Below are 26,825 nucleotides of genomic sequence, written 5' to 3'. Positions count from 1 at the left end.
CTGGCACATCAGAGCCACACAAATATGATGCTTTAGTTGATACTGGTGCACAGTGTACTCTGATACCATCGGGACATGTGGGGGCAGAGCCTGTTTCCATTGCTGGTGTGACAGGGGGATCACAACAATTGACTCTGGTGGAAGCCGAGGTGAGCCTGACTGGGAAGGAGTGGAAGAAACATCCTATAGTGACGGGCCCAGATGCTCCGTGTATCCTGGGCATAGACTTCCTCCGGAACGGATATTACAAAGACCCAAAGGGACTCAGGTGGGCTTTTGGAATAGCTGCTGTAGAGGCAGAAGACATTAAGCAATTGAACACCTGCCTGGACTGTCAGAAAACCCCTCTGCAGTAGGACTCCTAAGGGTGGAAGAACAACGCGTGCCAATTGCGACCTCGACAGTGCACCGCCGGCAGTATCGGACGGATCGAGATGCCATGATCCCCATCCACAAAATGATTCGGGAGCTGGAGAGCCAAGGGGTGGTCAGCAAAACCCACTCACCCTTCAACAGCCCCATCTGGCCTGTGCGCAAATCTGACAAAGAATGGAGATTGACTGTGGACTATCGTGGCTTAAATGAAGTGACTCCACCACTGAGTGCTGCTGTACCGGATATGCTGGAACTCCAGTACGAGCTGGAGTCCAAGGCAGCAAAGTGGTATGCCACCATTGATATTGCTAATGCGTTTTTCTCCATTTCTCTGGCAGCATAATGCAGGCCTCAGTTTGCTTTCACCTGGAGGGGCGTGCAGTACACCTGGAACCGACTGCCCCAGGGGTGGAAACAGCCCCACCATCTGCCATGGACTGATCCAGACTGCACTAGAAAAGGGTGAGGCTCCAGAACACCTGCAATACATTGATGACATCATTGTGTGGGGGAGCACAGCGGCAGAAGTGTTTGAGAAAGGTGAGAGGATCATCCAGATACTACTAGAAGCTGGCTTTGCTATCAAGAAGAGCAAAGTCAAGGGACCTGCCCGAGAGATCCAGTTCCTGGGAGTGAAATGGCAGGACGGACGGTGCCAGATTCCCACTGAGGTCATCAACAAGATCACAGCTATGTCCCCACCAACCAGCAAAAAGGAAACACAAGCTTTCCTAGGTGCCATAGGTTTCTGGAGAATGCACATTCCCGAGTATAGCCAGATTGTGAGCCCTCTTTATCTGGTTACCCGAAAGAAGAATGATTTCCACTGGGGCCCTGAGCAGCAACAAGCCTTCACCCAGATCAAGCAGGAGATCGCTCATGCTGTAGCCCTTGGACCGGTCAGGACGGGACCAGAGGTCAAGAATGTGCTCTACTCTGCAGCCGGGAACCATGGGTTGTCCTGGAGCCTTTGGCAGAAGGTCCCTGGGGAGACTCGAGGCCGACCACTGGGATTCTGGAGCCGAAGTTACAGAGGGTCTGAAGCCAACTACACTCCCACAGAGAAGGAAATCTTGGCTGCCTTTGAAGGAGTTCAAGCTGCCTCGGAGGTAATTGGCACAGAAGCACAACTCCTCCTGGCACCCCGACTACCGGTGCTGGGGTGGATGTTTAAAGGAAAGGTTCCTACTACCCACCATGCCACTGACGCCACATGGAGCAAATGGATTGCCCTCATCACTCAACGCGCCCGTATTGGAAACCTGAATCGCCCTGGGATTTTGGAGATAATTACGAACTGGCCAGAAGGTGAAAACTTTGGTCTCACTGATGATGAGGAGCAGGTACAAGTGGCAAGGGCTGAAGAAGCTCCACCATACAACCAACTACCAGCAGAGGAGACCTGCTACGCTCTTTTCACTGACGGTTCCTGTCGCATTGTAGGGATGAACCGGAAGTGGAAAGCAGCCGTATTGAGCCCCATACGCCAAGTTGCACAAGCTACCGAAGGAGAAGGTGGATCAAGCCAACTCGCTGAACTCAAGGCCGTTCAGCTAGCTCTGGACATTGCTGAAGGGGAGAAGTGGCCAAAGCTCTACCTTTATACTGATTCGTGGATGGTAGCCAATGCTCTGTGGGGCTGGCTGGAGGAAGGCCAACTGGCAACGTAGAGGAAAGCCAATCTGGGCTGCTGATATATGGAAAGACATTGCCTCTTGGGTGGAAAAGCTAACGGTGAAAGTCCGTCATGTAGATGCCCATGTCCCCAAAAGTCGGGCTAATGAGGAGCACCGAAACAACGAGCAGGTAGATCAGGCAGCAAAAATAGAGGTGTCAAAGATAGACTTAGATTGGCACCATAAGGGGGAGTTGTTCCTGGCTCAATGGGCTCATGATTCCTCAGGTCATCAGGGCAGAGATGCCACCTACAAGTGGGCACGAGACCGAGGGGTGGATCTAACCATGGACAGTGTTTCCCAGGTTATCCATGACTGTGAGACGTGTGCTGCCATCAAACAGGCCAAGAGAGTGAAGCCCCTATGGTATGGTGGGCGGTGGTCCAAGTACAAGTATGGGGAGGCCTGGCAGATTGACTATATCACACTGCCCCAGACACGCCAAGGCAAGCGCTACGTGCTGACCATGGTGGAAGCCACCACTGGATGGCTGGAGACTTTCCCTGTACCTCATGCCACTGCCCGGAACACCATCTTAGGCTTGGAAAAGCAAGTCCTGTGGAGACACGGCACACCTGAGAGAATTGAGTCTGACAACAGCACCCATTTCAAGAACAGCCTTATCAACACCTGGGACGGAGAACATGGTATCAAATGGATATATCATATTCCCTATCATGCTCCGGCTGCCAGCAAAGTTGAACGGTGCAACGGACTCCTTAAGACTACCCTAAAGGCACTTGGTGGAGGAACATTTAGAAACTGGGAAATTAACCTGGCAAAAGCAACCTGGATGGTCAACACCCGAGGGTCTGTCAATCGAGCTGGCCCTGCCCAGTCAGAACCCTTACACACAGTAGATGGAGATAAGGTCCCTGTAGTACATATGAAAGGTATTTTAGGGAAAACTGTTTGGATTAATCCCACCTCAGGCAAAGACCAACCCATTCGTGGGATTGTCTTTGCTCAAGGACCTGGTTACACTTGGTGGGTAATGCAGAAAGATGGGGAGACCCGCTGTGTACCACAGGGAAACTTGGCCTTAAGTGAGAACTGGGTGTAAGATTTCATGGTGTGCAGATAGAAATAGAATAAGGGGTGGATAATGTCCTGGGTTGTAAGATAAGCTTGTATTCTATTTGCCATCTGTTGGAGGTTGGGCAGGTTTGTTATCTCTCCCAAAGACAATGGTTTGCCCCGTAGAGGCAATGGTTTGTTTATACACTATTGACTGACTCACTGCCGGGCTGGTAAATGTAACACCATCCCATTGTGAGAGGTTCCACCCAGAGGTGGAGGCCAAGCACTCCTTTATGGTATAAGCGGGTACCTTTTTGGGGACAGAGCAGCTCTCTCTTTGGGGGATTGCCAGAGAAGCAGCTCTCTTTGGCGGCACTCGCAGCGAAGCAGCCGGAGCGCGGTGAGGTGGCGGCGGCGGAGCTCGGAGGCAGCCCCGGCGCAGAGGAAGACCGGCCCCACTGCCACCAGATCTTCAGAGGAAAGCTATACCCTTCAAAAGATCACCACTGCAGCTGCAATTCATCAGCCACTGCAAGAGGAGCAGCTATCATTTCCACCGGACTACTACCAGCACCCCGACTCCTCAGGTTGTGGACATTATCACTAGTTTTTGTTTGTACCAATTGCATTTGCCTTTTTAAATTGTTATCTAGTTTTCTCCTAGTAAAGAATTGTTACTCCCATTCCCATATCTTTGCCTGAGAGCCTTTTAATTTAAAGATCCTGGTAATTCGGAGGGAGGGGGGTTTGCCTTCTCCATTGCACAGGAGGCTTTGCCCTCTTTCACAGACTCCTGTCTTGTCAAACCAAGACAAATCCATACTTTTGTGGGCCACCTATGGGCACTGTGATTACTGAGTCCTTTACTTTTGATCTATTGTTGCATAAATCTCTTGAATTTTGTTTACTTTTCATCTAGTTTTCTCCTCACTCTGCACATTTCTCCTTTGGTGTCAATGTCAGGTAACACCCTGGCCACACCAGTCAATTCATGACCAATTTTCCTTTTAGTTCTTGTCAAAAAAACCTTCTCATATGAAAGAAATAGCAACATTTGATTTCTACAGGACACTCTGTTCGGATATATACAACAAAGGACTAATTGGAAGATAAGCTTATTGGAAGATAAGATATACCCCCATTACTCTTATCTTCCCAGGAAATGGTTTTGCCAGGTTGTCCCTGCAATTCTTGGCCCATTAGTGAGTCTTCATCTGAATGAATTGACTCTAGGAAGGACCTCCCCTTTGCAGTTCCCCCATCTTCCTCAACCTTTGCATCATTCTTGCTGCTTTTCTGACTTCCTTCCTTGAGTACCTCAGTGACCAGTGGCTGTTGCCTGCCCTGCAGAAGGTCACACGTATACCCCAGAGTCTGCAGATACTCCTTGTCTGCAAGGATAAAGCATGGGCAGGTAATCCATCCACGCAAACAAGAAGCAATAAATGTTAGAGTTCTAAGCTTTTGTTAACCATGTTGTGTCATGAGATCAGTCACAAAAACTGCTTTGTAGCTGCCTGGTGGCATATGGTACAAACAAATAGCACAGCTGAGAGCCAGCTCACACACAGTTGCTCCTCTGGAATGGTGTCACTGGAGGATGAAGAGGAGTTCTTTTCGCCTCCATCGTGGCCACTCAAAGCCCTCTTGGGGTAGGTAAGAGATGTGCCATTGCTCAGCGGGACTCAGCCTGGGCAGGCAGTGTCCAAACAGCTTCTCTTACAAGAAGTACCTGGGTCTGCTCAGGTAAATGAGCCCAGGTCACCTTGAGGCTGCAGGAAAGCTGGTGCCAAAATGGTGGAGGATCCTTCCCACAGGCACTCTACCTCTACAGATATGCCTCCTTCCTCTGCAGCACCTATGTGAGTCTACCTGCACAGGGCACAGCAGTTTGCAGCAATTGTCCTCTTCACTGGCTGTGACTGCTGTCCATGTCTCTTGTCCATGCTGCAAACTGAGCATCTCAACCCACCTTCCCCTCAACCTCCCCTTCACAGTCGGGTTCCCCACAAGCTCATTCTGGCAACCCCTTCTCCTGTGCCCTGTTCCTGCACAGCAAAGAGCTGCATGCTGGGCCTGGAGGAGTGCTCCTGCCTGGGCCCAGAGCACCATGCCTAGATGTCAAGGTGCCAAACACCAGGCACCAACAAAAGTAATTTGCTTACACTCTCCTACGGGTAGGCAAAGGAGAGGGAAAAAAGATGAAGGACTCATGAGTTGAGATAGAGACTAGGAAAAAAACACTCTAAGGGAAAAACAGGTTTAAATTTAAAGGTACAAATTAAATTTATTAACAGAGTCAGAGGAGGATAATGAGAAGTAAAATAAGCGCTTAAACCACCTTTTTTCCCCTCAGCCCCTCCCTTCTTCCCAGCAACAGCACAGGGAGACAGAGTGTGGGGGTTTTGGTCAGTTCATCACTCAAGATCTTCTGTTCATTCAGGGAGAGGAGTCTTTTTTCTGCTATGCCATGGTGTCCCTCCCACAGGCAGTCATCCCAAACTGTTGTGGCTTAGGTCACTCATCCCTTAGGGGTGCAGTCTCCTAAGGATAGGCTGCTCTAGTTTGGAAGCGAGGGGTCCCTATCTCTGGAAGCTGGGGCCCTCTCTCTCTATTCGGCTCTCCCACTGGGTCACAGCTTTCTCTGGCATCCATCTGCTCCAGTGTGAGCACTTTTCCCACAGACTGCAAGTGGCTATCTTCTTTCCTCATGGACTTCATGCATTGCAAGGGAACAGTTTGTTTCACCACAGTCCTCACTACACCTTGCAGAGGAATCTTGGCTCTGACCACTGGAGCACTTATTCACCCTCTTTCTTTACCACTGATCTTGGTGCTGCCATTTTGTTTTCCCTCACGAGTCCTCACTTTCTCTTCTTCTCTGACTAGAAGAACTACTGACAAGAACTACTTGTCAACAAGTTTTACTGTCACTATTGGACACCAAATGAGTATATAGAAGCTTGGCGAGTTCAAGAGAGAAAAGGAGCTAATTTTATTTCTGATCTTGTAATATATATAATTTTAAAAGTGACAGGATTGGAGGATGAAATCATCACCTCTCCAACCACACTGATTGAACCAACAGTCTATCAATTCTCTCCTCCTACAAAGAAGAATACAAAACAATCATTATTTACATGAAAAGTGTGTAAGAATTCTAATAGAAATATGTAAACATTATCAGAAGGCTAAAGAAGTTTTATGAAAACTTTAGCACTTTTAAAAGAACTACAAAAGAAAACTTAACACTTTTAAAAATCAAGGTAACATTTCATTAATTCAAAGATTCCTGCAGGATCCCACAGTGCTGAGAAGCTGATCTCGTCTAGGTTCCACACTGGGGAATCACCCGTCATGCTTCTGCTGCAGCCACGTGGCCCTGCTGCCATTGCTCAGGCAGTGGTGGCTGCCGCGGCGCTGCACCATTCAATGCCTCTCCTTGTGCAGGGCACCGGGAAGGGGAAGCTGCCACCACACCTGCCCTTCTGCCCGTGGCACAGCTGGCTAGGAGTGACCAGGTGAGTGCAGCTCGCCACAGGCCGCACCAAGGTGGCAGCAGCTATGGTGGTGCATTGCTACATGCTACACCAGGGATGGCCCCAGTGGTGGTGTTTTCACTATCCATTGAAAAAGCAGTGTGTGCGCTGTGTCCATTTTCTTCTTAAATATGTAATCACAGAGGTCTTACCAACCGTCTGTAATTGGACCAGCAGCATGTCCATCTTCAGAGCCATCAGAGATTGGCTCTGTCAGACATGGTGGAAGCATCTAGCAACCTGTCACAGAAGCTACCCATGTACCCCTCCCCAACCCCCCACCCCTCACTACCAAAAACCAGGCTGTGCCAAGCCAACATAATGGGTCAGGGAGAGGTGTGGGGTTGTTCTGGTTTGAAAACCAGCGAGACACTCTAAGTCAGAAATACAATTTATTGGGAAAAGGGAAAAGAGACAAAATACATGCAATAATATAAAAGGAAGACCACCGACAAAGTCAGAATACAACCTGACACCCCTTTGGCCAGCGTGTTGGTAGCAGTCCAAATTGGAGTGGCTGCAGTCCTCTTGGAGTGGCAGATGTGGTTTCTGTTTGAGCAGTGGCCCTGTAGAAAAAGTGTAGTCAGTCTAGTGGAAAATCCCAGCTGTGTCCTCTTGGAAACCTGTGGGAAGGCTGCCTCTCTGTCTAAAAATCCCAGCATAGATCTAGGTGGGAACGCTTAGCTGCTCCCCCCTGGGCAGAGCATCTCACAATGGGCTGATGTCATTCTGACTCATGTGGTGGGTACTTGATCACCTGTTAAACTGGCTCCTGGATGGAGTTACCTCTGAGTCATGTGGGAAGACATTGATGGGCCCATTCACAGGAGATAAGGAAAATTGCCCAGAGAATAACTGCTACAAAGATGGCAATAGAAAACTTCTTGCTCTCAATCTCGGAGAGGGGTCCAAGAACACACCAAGCTAGAAATGAGGGCCAGCTTCAAGTCTTTGTCTGAAATCGGAGGTCCTCACAGGCTCCACTGAGATGCCAGTTTGTGCTCTTGCCTGTCTCTGGAAGCTGTTTATGGCTGGACAGCCCAGGACACCACTGGTACAGAGTGACAATTGGGCAGAGTTCATCCAGCTTCCTAGTGCTGCCCAAAGAAGCAATGCCCCCTGGCTTCTCCAGCCACACCATCCAGCCTGCTCCCCCTTGACAGCAGTGACTTTCAGGTGGCCCACCAAGGGACTGAGGTATGGCCTCATACCCACAGAAGCTATTCCTAGCTACATGGCATCTGGCCATTGCAAAGCACTGGCCACCTTGTAAAAGGCAGCAGGAGTACAAATGGAACTTGCATTTGTCCAAAGTGACTACTCCAAGGGAAATCTGTGGGTCTGTAAATGGCGTTTCCCATCTGATAAGGATGAAACATTTCCATCCCCAGCAAGACCAGCAAGGAGGAAAGCTCAGTTTCACATGGTCGCACTGCACCATACCCAGAGGAGCAGCAGTGTAAAACTCCCTGTACAGTGGCTGCAGGGGAAACTCCTTTTGTGTGGGTCCCTCAAAGAAGGCAGGACATTGGCTTCTCAATGACAACAATAAATGTAGTTTATCCAAGGATATACTTCTAATTTAGAAGTGATTAGCAACTTGGAAGACCAAAGCTAAGACATCTATAATTGCAGAAGTGGATACAAAACGAGGGAATTCCATCACATGGCTGCAGAGACTGTTAAATCAGTGTTGTAAGGCTCAGTGCAGCTCCAGAAGGGTTAAATCCTTTCCTTTAGAAGACAAGAGCAGCCTGCCTGAACTGGCAGGTACAGATAGTGTCACTATAGTGTTGCAGAGGATAGATAGATATGATTGTTATTTTAGCTAGCCAGATGTCACTTCTACCCTTGGATGAATCCTGGAGTGAAATGGACTGTTCCATCCCACCCTGCAAAAGATTGTGGTTCATCCCGCACCTCTGTACCTGCCCCTAAAACAGAGTCTGTAACCCCATTGGCCCATACCTTGTCCCAGCCCACCTGGGAGCCCCTAATAAGGGGGCTCTGAGCGGCCATGCGGCCTCTTGGCCCTCTCCTCCCCTCTTGGACTTCCTCCCTCCCTGGGGCTTCCCCTCTCCTAAACCCTCCGTTTCTCTCTCCCCTCCCCCATCCTCCTAAGCCCGGCCACGTGCTACGCCTGAGAGCACGAGGCTTGGGCATCCCTGAATTCTCCAATAAACCTCTTCCCCCAAGAGCAAGCTTCAGAGATCTCTGCCTCCCAACACCCCCAACCGTGCAACAGGAGCCTACTCTTCCCTCAACTGGCGCCCAACGTGAAAGAAAAAGGAACCCACGAATTTCGACACCTCCATGCACGGTAATTACCTGTGATAGCCTCCTCTTCGCTCTGAGCACAGGCTGTCGTTGCTAAGCAACGTAGAAGCCTTATCTCTTTAAAGTTTGCCGAGGCATTTTACCCTCGAGCACCATCGCCTGTGAATAGCCGGCTTTTGGAGCTCTTGGGACTGCCCGAGCAAGGAGCTGTGAGCTGGTGGCACGTGGCCACGTTAAGAGAGCACACCGAGCACTGCCCAGCACTGCCTGCGCTGGAAGCCCCGAGGGGGGAGGTCTGAAGGTCCCGAGCACGGAAAAGCCGTCCGGAGAGACGCCCGGAGCTCTGAGGGGACCTGTGCAGAGTCCTGAGGAGAGGATCTCTGCTTTTGCGAACTCGAGGTGAGCTACACAGGTCTAAAATATGGGACAATCCCACTCTACCCAAGATAGAGATCTCTATAAGCAATTTAACCATCTTTTACGTAGTTATAACAGTAGTTTGCCTAAGAAAGAGTTAAAATCCCTTTTGGAATGGGTCCTGCCCCACTTCCCTCATGCGGATCGATCAGCCGCCTTTACCAAAGACTTCTGGGACTCAGTAGGTGATAGGCTTTTTATTGAGATTTCCAGGAGAGACGCCGTTGCTTGCAGGTTACTCCCAGCTTTTAGAGCTGTGGCCGAATTGTTCGTTCCGCGAAAGCCGGTCCCGGCCATGTGGCCGGCCCACGCGGCTGCTGACGACCGCGCCGCGATCCCCTTCCGCCCCGCCCCTCCCCCTCCCGCCGCGGCCCCGGCCGCAACCGCCGCGGCCGCCCCCCTGAGTGACGCGGTTCCCACCGCCCCCGCCCTGGCCCCTGCGACCCCCCATCCAACCCCCGCGCCGCGCCGCCGGGCGCCGGCCCCCGCGGCCGCTTCCACCCCTGCCGCTTCCGCCGCGACCGCGACCCCACCCCCAACCGCCGCGGCTGCGCCGGCCCCCGCGACCACCCCCCGCACCCCCCCGATCCCCGCGCCGCGCCGCCTGCCGCCGGGCTCGGCGGCCCCCGCCGCGGCCGCTCCCGCCCCTCCCACCTCCGCCGCGACCTCACCCCCCACCGCCGCGATCAGCCCCGGCCCCGCCCCACCCCCCGCGGGCGCCGCTCCTGTCCCGGCCCCCGCTGCCGCCCCGGCCCCCCCTACTGGCCGCGGGGCTCGTGCCCGCCCCGGCTCCCCCCGAAACCCCCCTAGCAGCGGCTGTTGCTACTTTCGTTGGCTCCTTACAAAGCGCCTTCGCCGCGTTTCTACAAACGCTCGATCCGGCGATCACCGCCGCCGCTGCCTTGCCGCCGCTGCCCGCGCCGGGAGGGCGCTTGGCCACGCCCCCAATCCCGGACGTGCGACAGGAAGCACCGGGAAGCCCGGTGCGCCCACCCCAGCCCGAGCCCCGGCCGTGGGGGGACACCCCGGGTCCCCGCGCCGCGACCCCGCCACCCCCCGCCCCCCGCAAACCCCCCCGCGGAACGTGCCCATCGTCAGCATGCTCCGGCGGGGCGGCAGACGCGGCCGCCATCTTGGTTCGGCCGGCGGACCACGTGGTGCGCCCCGCACATGCGCAGTTCGCGGTGCCCCCGGTCCGGCCGGTCCCCGTCGCCTCTGCCGCGCCGCCGATAGAGCCTGCCACTCCCGCCGCGCCCCGTGCCGCGACCCCACCACCCCCCGCCTCCCGGCAAACCCCCCGCGGTGCGGGCCCAACATCAGACGGCTCCGGCGGGGCGGCAGACGCGGCCGCCATCTTGGTTCGGCCGGCGGACCACGTGGTGCGCCCCGCGAATGCGCGGTTCGCGGTGCCCCCGGTCTGGCCGGTTCCCGCCGCCTCTGCCGCGCCGCCGACGGAGCCCGCCGCTCCCCCCGCGCCCCGTGCCGCGGTCTGCGATCAGCCAGAACCCCCGAGCTCAGCGGCGGCGCCGGCAGAACCCCCGGAGCCGCCAGAAGGAGCCCCACCGCCGACGCCGGGGACCACCGAGTCGCTTCCGGGTTTGCCGCTAAAGCCCTCCGTGCCGGGTGCCCGCCCGGAACTCCGGCCAGCCGTGCAACAAGTAATTCTCGTCACCCCACCGCCGCCCCTACAGCCCCTGGATGCCCCCACTTCCTCTCCTAGGCTGCATCCACATTCCACAGCTGCAGCCTCAGCTTGGAGAGATCCCTCCGCATCCTCAGGTTTCTCCCACGAGCCTTTGCTGACAGTCTCCACTCCTGCCCCTCTGCCCCAGCTGTTGGCAGCTGCTGCATCTAATTCACAGCTTAGCATGCAGCCAGGGAAAGAGGAACAGCACCTGGCAGCTGCTTTGACGAGTACAGGATCCACGGAGAACTGTGCTACCCCTACCAGTACCACCCCTGCTGCCTCAGTTTCCCAGGATGCTCAGGGAATCATTGATGGCCTCCAACTGATGGACAGGCATATATCCAAGCCTCATGGTCCCAGAGAGTGGACAGCTGTCCCATCTCTGGACGAGAGAGAATTCCTAGTAGCGGCAGGAGATAGTAGCTTCCATTTCTCCTATTGTTACCAGCTGTTAGGGGGTACCATAGAAAAGACATCTGAGGCCCTAGAAAGCAGCTTATTAAAACAGACAAGGGGAATATATAAGGCCACACCCCAAAATAGGTTCAGCAAAGCCCCATACGCATACAATCTTTCAAATTGCTGTATAGGACAGCCTGACATGCCCATTTACAGACACTTTCTGAACAACAAAAAAGTAAAAATAAAAGTCTTGATCAAGACCTCAGTCACAGGACAAATAGAAAGCCCATGCAACCTTGTAACGTGGGAGAGAGGGTTTGCTTGTGTCTCTACAGGCGAAGGACTCAGATGGACCCCGGCAAAGAATGTAAGGCCTTACCATACACCGAAATCTGGCAGTGCCCTCACCAGTGGCAGTGACTTTGCAGGTGCAAACCAAGAAGCAAGCGCTCAGATTTGAACTGTGCTAAGACGAGATGAAAACTACCTGCCAGAAACAATTCAAGACTATGGACATTTATTTTCACATGCATGTTAATTTTGTACCCTTGTTGTTACATTTGTTCTCTTATTTCAAATTTTTGTATTGAGATTTCACCTATAGGTTAACCAAAGACAAATGCCTGGGTAACTCTGGCCAAGACTGCAAGCTCTGATACCATATCTCTAACTGATACAAAGCTCTAATAGACTTTTTCAACCTAGTCAATTATAGAACCTTCCTCAAAAGATTTTAATAACACTACCTCAGTTAAATTCTTCCATTAGACTAAAGCAGTCAAAAGGTTAAAATGCTCAATCAGTAAAGAAATAAACGCCACCTTGATTACAATTAATAATCTAGCTAAACAGTTTATCTGAAGGTTTGAGCTCTGCATCTTGGCTGAAGGAACTCTGTAAAGTAAGCTTGATTGTTTTTAGAGTAATAAGTATAGTTTCATTAGCAATATGTTATGTACCCCAAGTTGTGCAAAAATAGTAATTAAGTCTGTATTTACCTTTTCAAAAGTTTAATGAAAAGGGGCAATTGTTGCAGAGGATAGATAGATATGATTGTTATTTTAGCTAGCCAGATGTCACTTCTACCCTTGGATGAATCCTGGAGTGAAATGGACTGTTCCATCCCACCCTGCAAAAGATTGTGGTTCATCCCGCACCTCTGTACCTGCCCCTAAAACAGAGTCTGTAACCCCATTGGCCCATACCTTGTCCCAGCCCACCTGGGAGCCCCTAATAAGGGGGCTCTGAGCGGCCATGCGGCCTCTTGGCCCTCTCCTCCCCTCTTGGACTTCCTCCCTCCCTGGGGCTTCCCCTCTCCTAAACCCTCCGTTTCTCTCTCCCCTCCCCCATCCTCCTAAGCCCGGCCACGTGCTACGCCTGAGAGCACGAGGCTCGAGCATCCCTGAATTCTCCAATAAACCTCTTCCCCCAAGAGCAAGCTTCAGAGATCTCTGCCTCCCAACACCCCCAACCGTGCAACAGGAGCCTACTCTTCCCTCACTATAGGACACGTGAAAACACGACACGAGCTGCTGCTATTGCAAAGGTGAAAAAGAGAAAGTTTATTTTCTGACTCCAGCATTTATACTTTTCCAAAAGTGACAGTGGATTGGAAGGTGAATGTGCCACCTCTCCAATGACAGTGGACAAACTACCAGTACATCAAATTTCTCCACCTCTATGGAGGAACGGTAAACAATAGATTGTTTACAGAAAGTTGTGTGAGAAAGTTCTCTACAAGAATGTAAACTCAGAAGGCTTTAAAAAATCTTAAGAATCAGGACAACACAGATAGGCCCTCTTCTCAGGCAAAGCAAGCAGTTGGATTGGCCAGGTGGTCAGAAACCATAATTCAGCAGAGGCTCCAAGGCATAGGCAATGGTTGTTTTCCAGTTTTTCCTAGAGCAGCTGGATTTGGGAGCAGTTGCTGTCTGTGGCAACATGGGTGACAGCTTTAGTGGTGTGCATGTGCTGTAAAAGAAGACCTTGCACAAAACAGAACAGCAGAAATACAGGCACCTCTAATACCCTGTTCATGGGTGTTATATGTGGTGACCAGGGAGCTGCTGCAGGGGCAGCTGCCTTTCTCCTCCTTACAGGAGGGCACCTGCATGGCCCCTCTGTGTGTGTCTGTGTCCATGCACATGTGCTGCTCCAGAAAGGAGACAATGACTTGACCAGAGCTGCTGGTGCCCTTGCATGTGAGGTGATGTAGGAAAGGATTTCGCCCACTGTTTCTTCTGGTTTTGGTGGTAGAGGCTGTTGGTTTCTGATCTGGTTGCAAAGTCTTGCAAGTTATCAAATACTTCTCAGGGAGACTGTCTAGACCTCAGTTTACTTGCTAAGAGCAGCATTTTCTTTAAAGTCAGGTTCAAACTCTTTCACCTAGAAGATCCAAGGACCACTGTGAAAACTGTCCTGTGATGTGATGTGATGTGATGTGATGTGATGTGATGTGATGTCATGTCATGTCATGTCATGTCCTGTCCTGTCATGTCATGTCATGTTATGATGTGATGTGATGTACAAGGCAGTGTTTTGTTTAAAAATGTGCTTGAACCTAACTAATAAACCACCACCAAAAACTGTAGTTAGAGTCTCTGACTGTCTCAAAGCAGGGCTTAAAAACTCTTGAGAGAGCCAGTGAGGAACACAGTAGCTGCACAGCACAAGGCAGCCAGACACTGACCTGGCTGAGTTGAGATTGCTGCAACAGCTCTCCATGATGCAGCAGTCACTGTGTGAGAGAGAGACGGCATCCAAAGACAGCAGGGTCATTCCAGTGGGAGGGGGCTGTTTTTATTAAAAGAGGTAGCAGTGAGGACTCTGTGGTGACCTTTACTTCCCTACCAAGGAGTTTAAGCAAGGAAGCCTTGTGGATGTGGCAGCCTGGTCAAAGAGAGAGAAAACTAGGTAAGTTTTCTCAGAATTGACTTGAGAGACTTTAGGGAGTTGAAGATAAATAATGATAGCTTGCTATTATAAACAACCTGCAGATGCTGTTTTCCTACTCTCTGCTTTCTTGTTTTTCTCAAAGATTGTTTATAAGAAAGGTGTCTTCTTAATTAGCCAATCATGTGAAATGTGTTGATTAATTGACCAACCAGGTCTGTCTGTATTGGAACAATGTATAAAAAGAGAGGATCTGAAGTAAAGATGAGGTGCTATGCAAACCAGCCTTCTAGTGAGTCTGTGTAATTTCTTACTCAATACCAACAACATCTAGTGACCCCGCTGTTAGTCACAGCGATTGGCCCTTTGTGGATGGCAGGACAGACAGAGACGCCCCGGACCCTCGTGTAGTAGATAGGGACAGGCGATCGGAAGATCTCGGGATGTGATGGAAAGAAAGACCCTTCCCCCTCTCACCCTGCAACATGTTATCTATTACCCCCAGAGCATGTAACCACACCTAACCCAGTAGTTTTCCACTCCTTACTAATCCTAGAGACCCTACCAACCCCCCCTGATATAGCAAAGTCCCCCGAGACTATTTAAACCCATGAGATAAGATAATAAACGCTTTTGACCATCCACCACATTGGTGTTAGCGTCTGTTGTTAGCCCGAGTAGCCCGGGCAAAGCTGGGCTGCCGTGCTGTTCCTTGCAACCAGGTTGCCTTGCCTTCCCCTGAAGGCAACATATCTGGTGCTGAAGCCCAGGAAGATTCTCTCGGGTAGTGGGAGTCACCTGGACAAGGGCAGCGGCCGAAGCGGTGAGACCGTATCTTGGCGAGGGAGACGTCCCGGGACCCGCGATCATCATGGACACCATCGTGAAGGTCGTGAGTGCGATTCATAAGCAGTGGGGTATTAAGTGCAGGCTCAAAGACTTTTATCTTGCTATAGCAAGGCTGCTTGAGCTTGGGGCAATTGACTGCTCCATGGATGTTTTACATCCAGAGATATGGGAAAAATGCACAGCCATGCTGGCCGAGGACACGAAATCCTCAGGCAGTGGCAGAAGCCTTAAGGCGTGGGGCAAAGTAGAGAAAGCCCTACGCAAAGCAATAGAAGAGCAGGAGACATGGAGCGCAGCGCGTACGTGTTTATTGGTTACACCCAAGCTAGGGGTAGGAGCGGCAACGCAAACCGCCCCTGAGGGCGATCTGCCCTGGAGCGGGGATCCGGGGGGGCCCGGCGCGCCACCCTCCTCCCTGGGCTAGAGCCCAAACCCCCCCGCGGAAACTACCCAAAAATATGCGGCTTCCCCATCCGTCCCGCCACCACCAATCGGTGACCCGCTGCCGGAGGTGCAGCAGCGCGCGGAATCCTTTTGGCAGGGACTGGCGAGGGAATCCAGAGAGGCAGAAACCGCGGCTCAGGAAGAGATCCTAACCGCGCCGCCACCGTACTCTGTTGAAAATGGCGCCGGCGGCCAAGGAGAGGGGCGGGGCGCGGGCGGTCTCAGCGGGAAAAGCCCGGAGGCGCGGAGTTTTACGAATGTGTGTATGCGGGAGAAAGAGGAGGAGAGCGGCAGAGGGCACGGAGCCAATCGGCAGCCGTGGCGGACGCTGCTACCATTTAAGGGAGAGACCCCCCCCTGCAGGAGACAGGGCGAGCCCGGGGGGCGGCAGCGGCGCCACCCCCGGGGGGAGGAGCAAGGTTGGAGCCAGGCAAAAAAGCACCAAGCCCCGGAAGTGCGCTGGCATTCGACTTCCGACTCGGAGTCCAGCAGCAGCTCCGGCAGCTCAGAAGAGCTGATGGAGGCTGGCTGGGACTCTGAAACGGAGGAAACGGAGCCAATGCAATTTAAAACAAAACCGAGTAAAGCTTTAAGCCGCACCGAAAAGCAACCACAATATGAACCAGCCCAGTTTAACAACTGGAGAAAAATAAAAATAGCCTGTGCTGAATGGGCCCCAGCGGCTGCTATCCAAGCCTTCCCGGTGAGGATCACCGGCCCGGAAGGAAACCAGCAGAGGGTATATACCCCGGTAAACCCAGAAGATGTACAGTCAATTGTCAAAGCCATTGCAGAAAAAGGAATCAATTTGGCCATGGTCTCCACTTTAATCTATGGTCTCTTTGGTAATGACGACTTGCTTCCCTTTGATATCAAGTGAATAGGTCTCATGATACTTGATGGTGCAGGAATGATTGTGTTTAGACAGGAATGGGAGGATAATTGTACAAAGCTACTAGCCCAAGCATCTGATGCGGGGCAACCACTGCACGGCTTGAGCTTATCCAGGCTGATGGGAAAGCACGATGATATGATCACGCCTCTGCAACAAGCCATGCAGATGCGGGCTGAGGAGGTCAGGGTGACCACTCGGGCTGCTAGGGAGGCTATTCGTGCAGCCTCCCGGGTCGTGGCTAAGCCGTCGCCGTGGTCCACCATGAGGCAGGCAGGGATCGAAAGCTTCACGCAGTTTGTGGATCGCCTGCAGGCAGCGATAGACTCCTCTACCCTGCCAGCAGAGGCAAAGGACCCCGTGGTAGCTGACTGCTTGCGCCAGCAGTGCAACTCTGTCACCAAGGATATCTTACGTTCCCTGCCAGCCGGAGCCAGCCTGGCTGACATGATCAGACATGTAGTGAGGGAAGAGCACCTGACACCCATTCAGGCAGCCATCCACACCCTGACCAGTGCCATGGCATGTTTCAAGTGTGGTAAGGCAGGTCACATCACGGTGAGCTGTCCCCAGCCGGCACGGCAGCCCGCCGCGGTGCCTCCACCCCAAGCACGCCCAAGAGGAGCCTGTTGGGGCTGCGGGAGGAAGGGGCACCTCGCTAAGGAATGCAGGTCCTGGCCCCAGGGAAACAGGAAAGGGACGGGGTGTGCGTGCCGCACTCAGCCTCCTCCCACCACGAATGCAAGGCGGCCCATCTATGCCAATCCCCAGTGGGGCGGGGCGCCCTTATACCCCATACCCCCACGGGAGGCAGCCAACTTTGTACCCCCACCAGCGACACAATTGCAGATTTTCGCAACACAGCCTGCGGTACCTTCGCACCCACTACCACCGCAAGCAGCGCCTGTGCCGCAGGGTCAGCAGGAGATGCCCCAGAGCGGGACCCCTGGGTGGCCCTGGCCATGAAAATAGGGAAGGAGCCCCCGAAGGTGTGGGGGACGTGCCGCCTTTATGGCAGTCAGGACCCCCATGTCATAGGGCTTCAGTTTTGGGCAGACACAGGAGCAGACTGCTCCATTTTTCCCCAAACACTGTGGCCCCAACATTGGCAATGCCAAGAAGTCCCCCCAGTGAACGGAGTGGGAGGGCCGTCCCGAGCTTGGAAAAGCACCCAATTAGTAGCTATAACACTTCATACAAAAAAGGGACCAGAACAAACAGTAGCAATCCACCCCTACATTTTGCAAAACTCTCCACCCCTGATAGGAAGGGACATCCTTGCTATGTTAGGAGTCAGGATTACAAATTTATAATGAGGGCCACTGACATACACCCACTGCTGCCAATCAAACTGACTTGGAAATCACCAGACCCCATATGGGTCGAGCAGTGGCCTCTATCAAAGCTTCGAATGGCAGCCTTGCTGGAACTGGTTGACTGCGAGCTGCAAAAGGGTCACAAAGAACCCTCCACCAGCCAGTGGAACACCCCCGTATTTGTAATCCCCAAGAGATCTGGAGAAGGTTATCATCTCATCCACGACCTGAGGGAGGTGAACAAGACAATCCAACCCATGGACCCAGTTCAGACACTGCTGCCCACGAACTCAGACATCCCTGAAGGGCAGCCATGTGCGGTGCTGGACATCAAAGACTGTTTCTTTTCAATACCCCTGCATGCTGAGGACAAAGAACGATTCGCCTTTTCCATCGTGTTCCCAAACGGCGAGTGACCTAACCTCCGTTTCCAGTGGAAGGTGCTACCACAAGGTCTCGTGGACAGCCCGACCATATGCCAGATCACCGTGGACAGGGCACTGATGCCAGTCCGACACTCCCACCCTGCTGCAACCATCATTCAGTACATGGACGACATCCTCGTCGCTGCACCATCAGCAAGCCAAGTGGACCACCTAGTGTCCACGATCACAGAAACTCTCCAGGCCAACGGCTTTGAGATCGCAAACACGAAGATCAAGAGAGGACTGTGCGTGACCTTCCTGGGAGTGGGGATCACAAATTCCTACATGACCCCCCCCAGGGTGAAGGTCCGCCAAGACATCAAGATGGTCCATGACATGCAGCGCCTTGTGGGATCTCTGCAGTGGCTCCGCAATGTCATCCTGGTTCCTCCAGAGGTCATGGACCCCTTATATGACCTCCTGAAAGGAAAACACCCCTGGGACCCCAAGGAGCTGACACCACAAGCAACGGACTCTCTCGATTCATCGAACGTCAGATGTCCACTGGCACACTTGCCAGGTGGAACCCAAGCGTACCACTAGATTTATACGTCCACTTCATGCAGAAGGGAGGAGTGGGAGCACTGGCCCAAGGACCTTCCGAAAAATCCCAGCCGATCCAATGGGTGGTCCTCGGAAGACCAACTCATGCATTTTCCCCAGGAGTTGAATGCATTACTAACCTCATCATGGAAGGCAGGAAACTCGCCCTGAGACACCTGGGGACTGAGCCGGCAAGGATCCACCTCCCCTTCCGCAAGCGACTGACCATGGAGTCAACCGCGATATTGGAGCACCTGGTCCTTGCTCTCACTGGCTTCGGAGGAGAAATCTCCTATGCCACCAGACCACCTTGGACCCAGCTACTGACCATTGTCGACACAGATGTGCCACCAAAGGTCATGGATCGACCGCAGCCAGGACCGACGGTCTTTACAGACGCCTCCTCCACGACTTCTACTGCAGCAGCAGTGTGGCAGGCAGGAGAAATATGGCATTGTGTCAAAACATGTGACCCCACACTGTCAGTGCAACAGCTGGAAGCAGCAGCAGTCGTCTTGGCATGCAGACTCTTCCAAGATGAACACCTCTACATCGTAACAGAATCTATATTCGTGGCAAAGCTTTGCCTAGCCATGTCGAGACCAGGTGTGTCAGCATCTACAGCGGCCTCAATGCTTGAAGAGGCACTCATGACAGGGCACTGTGTCTGTCATTCACATCAACAGCTACAACCCAGTCAAGGGTTTCTTCCAGACTGGAAATGACAAAGCAGATGGCACGGCAAAGGGAGTGTGGACGTTGCAGGAAGCTCATCAACTGCACGAGTCACTCCACATTGGAGCCAAAGAACTGGCGAAGAGATGCGGGATCTCGACAGCAGACGCAAGACACGTGGTGGCCACTTGCCCTCACTGCCAGAAGTCACCCCTATGGACCGGTGGGGTCAACCTGAGAGGCCTCAAGGCCTCAGAAATCTGGCAGTCAGACTTCACTTTCTGCGAACTGCTGAAGTCCCGAGCATGGCTTGCAGTGACAGTGGACACTTACAGCGGAGCAATCGTGGCAACACAGCACCTCAAATCCAACTCTAATGCCACAATCCAGCACTGGCTGACAGTTATGGCATGGCTTGGTATCCCCAAGCAAATTAAAACTGACAATGCTTCCAATTTTATCTCCAAATCAGTGCAGGAATTCGCCTCGGTGTGGGGCATCGCCTTAGTACAAGGGATCCTATATAACAGCACCAGACAGGCCGTAGTTGAGCAAGCAAATCAGACCCTAAGAGCCAAGCTAGAAGTATTGGCAAAGGCAGAGGGCTTTGCCAATTCCATTCCCCCAGGAGACCAAGCACGCATGCTGGCAACCGTGTTGCTAGCACTGAACCAATTCCCTAGGGGAGATGAGACAAATAGTCCCATTCAAAAGCACTGGGCCACCCAGACACTAGAGGAGGGCCCACAGGTCATGATCAAAAACGAGCTAGGCGAATGGGAACAGGGCCAGAGACTGGTGCTTACGGGACGAGGGTACGCGGCAGTCAAAAAAGAGGACAGAATCAGGTGGTGTCCACTCAGGTCAATCAAACCTGACCTTCAGAATGAAACTAATGAAAAACTGTGAGTTTCTGTTTGCAGGACATGCTCGTGGACCATCCCCATGACGCATACACCCCTGTTCCAGAGGAAGATGATGGACCACCAAGCCACCAGACAAAACCCAAGAGTCCCACACCAGTGAGATCCAGACATGCACAGTGTCTTTGTGTGATTTTGCTGTTGGGGCTTGTGGCCGGGGGGCAAGCCGACCCAGGCCATTACCCCCATCAGCCATTCAGGTGGGTCATGCAACATCTTTCAAGCGACAAGGTGTTCAAAGAGGTCACCACAGTGAACACCCCATCCTTCATGTTCCACATAGCTGATCTGTTTCCAGGACAACCAAAACTACGGCCCATAAACCCATGTATCGTACTCATGTACATATCCTACTGGTGCCTAGCGTCCAACCCAGGGAAAAGGTACTGCAACTACCCGGGGTGGGGACATCGCGGATATTGGGGCTGCGAAACCATTGTTACAGATGCCAGACCATGGGGAGATGGGTGGCAACTGCAGGAGCCCGACAAATTTTTACAGTTCACCTGGGCACCCTTTGGCTGTGGAGACCACAATGCACAACCTAGATATCGGGGATGTGTAAGTTATAACATGACTGTTCTACAGCCAGATCACCCTAGTTGGGCCACAGGTAGAACATGGACAGTGGTCCTCAGAGGACCGAGAAGGTGGGTGAGTGTACGAATTATCAGGCTCCAACCACCAGCACCTCGACCAGTAGGACCCAAAAAAGTTATCAAGAACGTGCTAAAAGGGAAAAACACAACGCACCCCAGAACCTTGCCCCCAAAGGTCACCGATACCCCAACCGGCCATGCGGATGCCCTCCAGATAGGCCACACAGCTGAGTCAGACCCAAACCCAATCTTTCGTATGCTAGAAGCTACCTGAATGAAACCAAACCGAACCTAACTAACTCCTGTTGGCTTTGCTATGATGTTAAACCCCCTTTCTACGAAGGTATTGTTTTAGACACCCCCTTCAGTTACTCCACAGCCAGTGCCCCCCACCAGTGCAGATGGGACACTCCCCGCAGAGGAATCACCCTGAGTCAAATCACAGGACAGGGCAGATGTTTTGGCAATGCAACTTTAGCAAAGCAGAAAGGCAACTTCTGCACTAAAGTTGTCAAGCCCAACAGAAAGACCAATAAGTGGGTGGTCCCATCCGCATCTGGGATGTGGGTTTGCCAACGATCAGGAGTAAGTCCTTGTGTGTTCCTTGCCAAATTTAATGACTCTATCGACTTCTGTGTCCAAGTTCTGATTGTTCCTAGGGTCCTGTACCACTCGGACGAAGAGGTATACCACCTTTTCGAGGAACCCGACAGACTCCACAAAAGAGAAATAATCACAGGTATAACTATCGCAATGCTGCTCGGCCTGGGAGCAGCTGGCACAGCCACGGGTGTCTCAGCCATCGCAACCCAACAGCACGGACTCTCTCAGCTGCAAATGACCATCGACAAAGACCTGCAGAGGATCGAGAAATCCATCTCCTATCTAGAGAAATCAGTCTCCTCGCTTTCAGAAGTAGTTTTACAAAATAGGCGAGGACTGGACCTCTTGTTCATGTAACAAGGAGGACTATGCGCAGCCTTGAAAGAGGAATGCTGCTTTTATGCAGATCATACAGGAGTCGTTAAAGACTCCATGGCAGAACTCTGAGATAGACTGGCTCAGAGAAAGAAAGACAGGGAAACCCAACAGGGCTGGTTCAAATCCTGGTTCAATCAATCGCCTTGGCTTACCACTTTAATTTCCGCCCTGGTAGGTCCACTGGCAATACTGCTTTTAGCTGTTACCATAGGACCATGCCTGCTGAACAAGCTAGTCTCATTTGTTCAGCCCATCTAGAACGGGCAAACATTCTGTTTGTAGGCCAGCAACAAATGCTGTAAACCAAAAACTGCAAACACTGCCAGTCGCAAAAGCCTTCGAAACTCACCTTGCGATAATTACTCAGGTTTACCAAACCCCTTTTTCCTTACCAAGTTACAAGTTTGTACCTCACTCCAGTGCCTATATCTACGACTACCTCATTTTATTTATGAAAAGGAGGGGGGAGATGTAGTAGATAGGGACAGGCGAACGGAAGATCTCGGGATGTGATGGAAAGAAAGACCCCTTCCCCCTCTCCTCCTGCAGCACATTATCTATTACCCCCAGAGCATGTAACCACACCTAACCCAGTAGTTTTCCACTCCTTACTAATCCTAGAGACCCTACCAACCCCCCCTGACGTAGCAAAGTCCCCTGAGACTATTTAAACCCATGAGATAATAAAGGCCTTTCGACTGTCCACCACATTGGTGTTAGCATGTGCTGTTGGCCCGAGTAGCCCGGGCAAAGCCGGGCTGCCATGCTGTTCCTTGCAACCAGGTTGCCTTGCCTTCCCCTGAAGGCAACACCCCCGCCAGACCTCTGCCAGGACCCCACAGCGCCCACATAGCCCACCTGTTTCTGGACACCCTCTGTTCCACCAGAGAGGTAATGACCTTTCCGTGCATCCTCCTGGAAAGGACTGGGAACGTGGTTTTGCCCTGATAGCTTGGAAACGTGGGCGGGAATGAATTCCCCAGCAAAGCGGACAGTTCATACTTCTTGCTGGAGGTTGGGGGCCAGTATTTCTGTGATGGGGAGTCACCTCTCTAGAGAAGAACACGCAATTGTTTCTGTGTGAAAGGACATGATTTCCTTTATTGAAGTCTCTGTGTCAGATGATTCGCTCTGCACTCTGCTTGCCTGGGCCAAATCTCATGACTTTCTGGTAGATATATACACTGCTGTTAGTCTGCAATTATGGGAGGCATTGGGCTACGGGCTCTGGAAGAAATTTCTAAACTGGGCCCCACCACAACTCGACTTATACCTCTATGGGGACTCCTATCTCGTGTGTTCTAAGGCCACACCCGGGGGGGCAGCCAGTCAGATATGGCGATCCTCCACCCTGGGGGGAGGATTTCCAGACCGGGTGGCTGTTGGCTTTTTCCAGCTCCACGTGGACTGGCAAGGAACATGGGGACCTCCCATGGAACCTATCTCACGACTAGAGATTATGTTCCACCAAAATATCCTTATCCCTACAACTCTGTGAAGCCGATATCTTCTCCTCCAGTAAAACCAACACTGCTGAGAGCGATAGCTGTGTCTCTGCCATGCCCGGGGGACGACCTCTCTCTGTTTGCACCATTTTCGACCCCTCCATTGCCACAGATAGAGCCAGAACTATCACCGCTGCAACCAGTGGGTTGTTCTTCTCTGCCCTGTGAAGAGAGGCTGGCAAGCCACTGCAACAACTGGCCCTGCTCCAGCTGCCAGTGATTCCTGCCTCCATCTGGAAGGGAGCAGGGGGATGGCCTTGCGCTGCCCCACAGGCAACTTGGCCCTGCCAGACAGCCCTGCCTTCCCCCTGCCACATGTTGGGACCGACTCTTTCAGGGTTGGCAGGAGCTGCTGTTCCCCCCCCCATCGTGGGTGAGGGTGGAGCCATCTCTGCTGTTGGTGGTTGCCACAGCCAGACTGGTCACTCTGTCAGCTCCCTTGTTGTCAGCACAGAGCCTGCACAGATGTACTGGCCACCCCCATCATCAGTACCTACCGGTGGGTGTTTCTTCCAGCCAATGTTGCAGCCCCTGCCAGCTTGCCCCTCCTCTTCCATGGTGCCTACACAGACAACAGCAGCTGTCACCACTGCATCAGCAGTATCTCTCCAAACAGTAAATCACACAATAGGAGCTATGTTCCCATTCGCCCGCTCACCTTTAGTTGCAGAACAACTGCCTTTTCCTCCTCCCTGCGCAGCAGCTGACTTGGTTGACTAAATGTCTTTTTCAGCTTTGCCATTGTAACCCACGGCAATGATAGCAGTGCTGACAGCCACAGCCACACTGCCCACTGCCGTGCCTCCCGCCGCACCATCTGTGGCTGGACCCCCGGTTGCAGCACAGCCGGAGGCCAGTCCCCCTGCATCTGAACTTGTAACCAGGCCCTTGGCTTCGCAGTCTGCAGTCAGCCCCTTGACTTTGGAGCTTTTGGCCAACCTGCCAACCCCTGCTGCTCTCAGGCTGTCCTCCCCATCCCTGGATGGGGACAGTGACAGTGATGAATGCCAATGGGCAGCCCCTCAGCAGGGGTGTGCCTTGGCGGCAGAATGCGAACACTGACAGGCAGCATCATTGTCCCTGTGTAATGTCTGGACTTTGACCCTCTGCTGAGGTGAGCCCCAAGAACCCTCGCCGTTTTTGGGAAGCAGCTAAGAGCAAGTTTCAGAAACTAGGGATTGGAACCTCTTAGAGAGGGTGGGAATGACACAGTGTGAAGCTAACAACACACTAGATCTGAGGGAAGGGGCTACAGATGTCAGTCAAACAGTTAATCCAGAATCTGTGGGGGAGACACAGGTGGTTCAAGACCACAATGTTCCACCACAAGGAGAGAGTCAAGCTTTCCCCATGTATAAAGCTGTCCCAAATACAGGACATGCTGACAGGTATGATGTGATTGCCTGGAGGGTGGTCCAATATTTGCGAGATAAGGTTGCAGAATATGGCCTTGGCTCCGTGCAAGTTATGCAATTTCTCAGAGTGTTAAACACAGACCTGCTTGCTCCATTTGATACTAGACATATAGCTCGGGCATTGTTCCAACCTGTGCAATTTAGGGTTTTTCTGGACAGCTAGAGGCAGGCCTATGAAAGGCTTGCAACAGAAAACAGGCATTTGCCTCAGGGGGATCCTAGGATTTATGTGGTGGATATTCTCAGAGAAGAGGCCTTTTCCAATCCTGATTTTCAGGCTACCTGGGACTCTGCCATTCTTGAGTAGAGTCATAGGGTAGGATTTAATGCATTGTTAAGAACTATTGAGATGGCTTCCCCCAGGCCATGATATACATCAATAACTCAAGGAGCAGATGAGCCTTTTCTGCCATTTGTTGAGAAGCTTGCAGCTGCTCTGGAGAAGCAAGTTGAGGATGGTATCTTGAGGCAGGTTTTATGCAAGTAGTTAGCTTGGGATGATGCAAACTCTGAGTGCCAGGAGATCATAGATGCTCTTCCAGGCCACCCGATGCTAACAGACATGGTCAACACAAGTTTCAAAATAGCTGCTGTAGATCACAAAGTGTCTGCTCTGATGGTTGCTTTACATCCAGGCCAGAAATCCTCAGGGGGCGTATGACAGAAGAGCAAAAATAAGGGCAAGAAAAAGCAAGGAACACACAAGCGAACAGGGCCAAATACCAAATTCTTGTGCTCTAGATGCCTAAGGGCAGGTCATTATGCAAACAAATATAAGTCTAGATATGATGCTAATGGCCAATCTTTGGTAGGCCTGGGAAACAGGAGGATGAGTACACAGGGGAATTAAGCTCTGACACAAGTGATTCCTCAGGGTGTTGCACAGGCTCAGGCCTACCCAGCCAGCTCAGAGGCAGCACCCACAGCTCCGCCAGGGTGGATGTATGTATCACAACAGCAGTCATCTTAGAATCCTGTCATGAAGATAAGGTTCCTTTGGATGTTTGTTGTGGGGTGATTTTATGGCTTACCCCAGAACCCCGGTTTCTCCCGTGAAGGTGTCCTCCCAGTTGTGTCAATCACCGGAACCCCCCTGGACAGAGCCCCCAGAGACACTGTCTGTGATCTCTGTCCATGGAAAATAGTTTTCAATCTTACAGGATGAATTACCAGCTCTGAGTGTTTGATATAAGTAATAATTAAGTCTGGCACAGGTGCAAAAGTAAAATTTTAGGATTCTAGATAAGGGGTTCAAAGGGGACAAGATGGAGGACATTGGGTGTGCCTTGTCCTTTTTCTCCTTTTTCATGCCCTCCATGTTTCACTGTGGTGTTGGCATTTTTCTGTTGGTTCAGGCTGGGGACACACTGTCCAACGTAGGTGACAGATATTGGCACGTTATTGTAAATCCAGCACAGGGAGTTTCTGGTATTTAATGTTTGTAACATCCCACTGAGGGCAGAGCCCCACATGCTGCCCTGCAGGACAGAGCTGCAGCAGGGCAGCAGAACATGTTAAACAGAATAAACTACCTTGAAATCAGCACAGACGAATAATGACTTCTTCTTTGGCAGTGGGGCAGAAAGAAAGAGACTTTCTACAATCTCGGAATCATCAATACCACAGATTCCAACAGCCTGTCACTCCTGGCATTCCCGAAGTGAGCCATCCAGGTGTCCTTTGTCCCTTGAGACCTCCTCTCCTGTACCTGGTTGGTGGCTCCCTAACCCTTCCCTGTTGCAGAGGATAGATAGATATGATTGTTATCTTAGCTAGCCGAATGTCACTTCTACCCTTGGATGAATCCTGGAGTGAAATGGACTGTTCCATCCCACCCTGCAAGAGATTGTGGTTCATCCCGCACCTCTGTACCTGCCCCTAAAACAGAGTCTGTAACCCCATTGGCCCATGCCTTGTCCCAGCCCACCTGGGAGCCCCTGATAAGGGGGCTCCGAGCAGCCGTGCGGCCTCTT

The 26,825-nt window shown here is 52.1% G+C and overlaps 1 long non-coding RNA gene across 1 annotated transcript; it reads right to left on the bottom strand.

Moving 5' to 3' along the window:
* Positions 1-6,049: 6,049 nt before the first annotated feature.
* Positions 6,050-24,416, bottom strand: LOC110469504 (uncharacterized). The gene is made up of 3 exons (XR_002465257.2): positions 24,096-24,416; positions 23,935-23,999; positions 6,050-7,176 (listed from the first exon to the last, which is right to left on the bottom strand). It is a non-coding gene; the product is annotated as an uncharacterized LOC110469504 (long non-coding RNA).
* Between the last annotated feature and the right edge of the window lie 2,409 nt (positions 24,417-26,825).

This window comes from Lonchura striata, chromosome 28 (genome assembly GCF_050655825.1).
Source record: "Lonchura striata isolate lonStrDom1 chromosome 28, ASM5065582v1, whole genome shotgun sequence".
NCBI classification, from domain to species: domain Eukaryota; kingdom Metazoa; phylum Chordata; class Aves; order Passeriformes; family Estrildidae; genus Lonchura; species Lonchura striata.
This window is presented reverse-complemented; position numbering and strand designations above follow the sequence as displayed.